This window comes from Megalopta genalis, unplaced genomic scaffold (genome assembly GCF_051020955.1).
Source record: "Megalopta genalis isolate 19385.01 unplaced genomic scaffold, iyMegGena1_principal scaffold0108, whole genome shotgun sequence".
Classification (NCBI taxonomy): domain Eukaryota; kingdom Metazoa; phylum Arthropoda; class Insecta; order Hymenoptera; family Halictidae; genus Megalopta; species Megalopta genalis.
In genome coordinates this window covers 305977-309453 of record NW_027476177.1, presented here as the reverse complement: position 1 = coordinate 309453, position 3477 = coordinate 305977, and positions in this window count along the sequence as shown.

The following is a 3477-nucleotide window of genomic DNA, read 5'->3' as shown; positions in this document are numbered from 1 at the left end:
CTAAACTTTTGTTTCACAAGAATATGAAGCTGAACCATTTGTTTCGCATGAATTTGATTCTAAATCATGAGTTTCCCATGGATTTAGTGCTAAATCATGTGTTTCGCAAGCATTTGAAGCTAATTCATTTGTGTCGCATGAATATGATGCTAAGCCTTCTGCTTCGCATTGATTTGAAGCTAAAACATGTGTTACGCATGGATTTGAAGCTAAATCATTTGTTTCGCAAACATTTCAAGCTATAGCATTTTTATCGCAAGTATGTGAAGTTAAATCATTTGTTTCGCATGGATTTGAAGCTAAATCTTCTACATCGTATTTATTTGAAGCTTCATCTTGTGCATCGCATGGATTTGAAGCTAAATCTTCTACATCGCATTGATTTGTAGCTATATCATGTGTTTCGCATGGATTTGTAGCTAACTCGTTTGTTTCCCCTGCATTTGAAGCTATATCACTTATATCGCAAGTATGTGAAGCTAAATCATTTGTTTCGCAAGGATTTGAAGCTAAGTCTTCTACATCGCATGAATTTGAAGCTAAATCATGTGTTTTGCATGGATTTGAAGCTAACTTGTTTGTTTCCCCTGCATTTGAAACTACATCACTTATATCGCTAGTATCTGATGCTAAATCATTTGTTTCTGATGGATTTGATGCAGAATCTTCCACATCGCATTGATTTGCAGCTAAATCATGTGTTTCGCATGGATTTGGAGCTAAACCTTCTATATCGCATTGATTTGAAGTTAGTCATGTTTTTTGCGTGGATTTGCAGCTAACTCGTTTGTTTCGCCTGCATTTGAAGCTATATCACTTCTATCGCAATTATTTGAATTTAAATCATTTGTTTCGCGCGGATTTGAAGCTAAGCCTTTTACATTGCATTGATTTAAGGCAATATCATTTGTTCCGCTTTTATTTGAAGCTAAATCATGTGTTTCGCATGAATTTGAAACTAAATCATGCGTTTCCATGAATTTCAAGCTATCGCGTTTGTTTCGCCTGCATTTGAAGCTATTTCATTTATATCGCAAGTATTTGAAGGTAACTCATATATTTCGCATGGATTTGATGCTAAGCTTTCAACTTCGCATTGATTTGAAACTAAATCATGTGATTCCCTTGAATGTGAATCTAACTCGTTTGTTTCGTATGCAGAAGAAGCTAAATCATGTTTATCACAATTATCTGAATCTAAACCATTTGTTTCACAAGAATATGAAGCTAAACCATTTGTTTCGCATGAATTTGATTCTAAATCATGAGTTTCCCATGGATTTGGTGCTAAATCATGTGTTTCGCATGGATTTGAAGCTAACTCGTTTGTTTTGCATGGATTTGAAGATACCTCGTTTGTTTCGACTTTATTTGAATCTGTACCATTTATTTCGCAAGCATTTGAAGCTAATTCATTTGTGTCGCATGGATATGATGCTAAGCCTTCTGCTTCGCATTGATTTGAAGCTAAAACATGTGTTACGCATGGATTTGAAGATAAATCATGTGTTTCGCATGGATTTGAAGCCATGCCTTCTACTTCGCATTGATTTGTAGCTAAATTATGTGTTTTGCATGGATTTGAAGCTAAGTCGTTTGTTGCGCCTCCATTTGAAGCTATATCATTTATATCGCAAGTATTTGAAGCTAAATCATTTGTTTCGCATTGCTTTGAAGCTAAGCCTTCTACTTCGCATTGATTTGAAACTAAATCATGTGTTTCGCTTGGATTTGAAGCTAAATCATGTGTTTCGCATTGATTTGAAGGTATATCAATTATATCGCAAGTATTTGAAGCTAAATCATTTGTGTCGAATGGCTTTGAAGCTAACTCGTTTGTTTCGCTTGCATTTGAAGTTATATCACTTATATTGCAAGTATTTGATTTGTGTTGCATGGATTTGATGCTAACACTTCTGCTTCGCATTGATTTGAAGCTAAAACATGTGATACGCATGGATTTGAAGTAAATCCTGGCTTTCGCATGGATTTGAAGCTAAGCCTTTTACTTCGCATTGATTTGTAGCTAAATTATGTGTTTCGCATGCATTCGAAGCTTAATCATGTGTTCTGAATTGATTTGAAGCTAAGTCGTTTGTGTCGCCTGCATTTGTAGCTATTTCATTGTTGTGGCAAGTATTTGAAGCTAAACCATTTGATTCGCATGGATTTGATGCTAAGCCTTCCACTTGGCACTGATTTGAATGTAATTCATTTGTGTGGCATGGATTAGAAGATAAGCCTTCTACTTCGCATTGATGGTAGCTAAATCATGTGTTTTCCATGAATTTGAAGGTTACTTTTTTGTTTCGCATGTTGTTGGAGCTAAATCATGTAAATCACAAGTATTTGAAGCTAAACCATTTGATTCGCATGGATTTGAAGCCAAGCCTTCTACTTCGCATTGATTTGAAACTAAATCATGTATTTCGCTTGGATTTGAAGCTATCTCGTTTGTTTCGCATGCAGTTGAATCTAAATCACTTATATCACAAGTATTTGAAGCTAAACCATCTGATTCGCACGGATTTGATGCTAAACCTCGTGTTTCCCATGATTTTGAACCTAAATCATGTGTTTCGCATGCAGTTGAAGCTAAATCATATTCTTCGCATGGATTTGAAGCTTACTCCTTTGTTCCGCCTGCATTTGAAGCTATATCATGTATATGACAAGCATTTGAATCTAAATAATTCGTTTGGCATGGATTTGAATCCAAGCCTTCTACTTCGCATTGATTTGAAGCTAAATCATGTGTTTCGCTTGGATTTGAAGCTAACTCGTTTGTTTCGCATGCATTTCAAGCTATATCATTTTTATCGCAAGTATTTGAAGCTAAACCATTTGATTCGCTTGGATTTGAAGCTAACTCGATTGTTTCGCCTGCATTTGAAGCTATATCATGAATATCACAAGTATTTGAGACTAAATCATTTGACTCGCATGGATTCGAAGCTACGCCTTCTACTTCGCATTGATTTGAAACTAAATCATGTGTTTCGCATGGATTTGAATCTAAGTCGTTTGTTTCGCATGCAGTCGAAGCTATATCTTTTATATCGCAAGTATCTGAAACGAAATCATTGGTCTCGCATGGATTTGAAGCTAAACCTACTACATCGCATTGATTTGAAGCTAACTCATCTATATCGCATGAATTGGAAGCTAACACGTTTGTTTCACATGCAGTTGACGCTAAATCATGTATATCACAAGTATTTGAAGCAAAACCATTTGTTCCACTTGGATTTGCAGCTAAGTCGTCTACTTCTCCTTGATTTGAAGCTAAACAGTGTGTTTCGCTTGCATTTGTGGCTAACTCGTTTGTTTCGCATGCAGTTGGAGCTAAATCATGTATATCACAAGTATTTGAATCTGAGCCATTTGTTTCGGAAGAATATGAAGCTATATCAATTATATCGCAAGTATTTGAAGCTAAATCATTTATGTCGCATGGCTTTGAAGATAAGCCTTCTA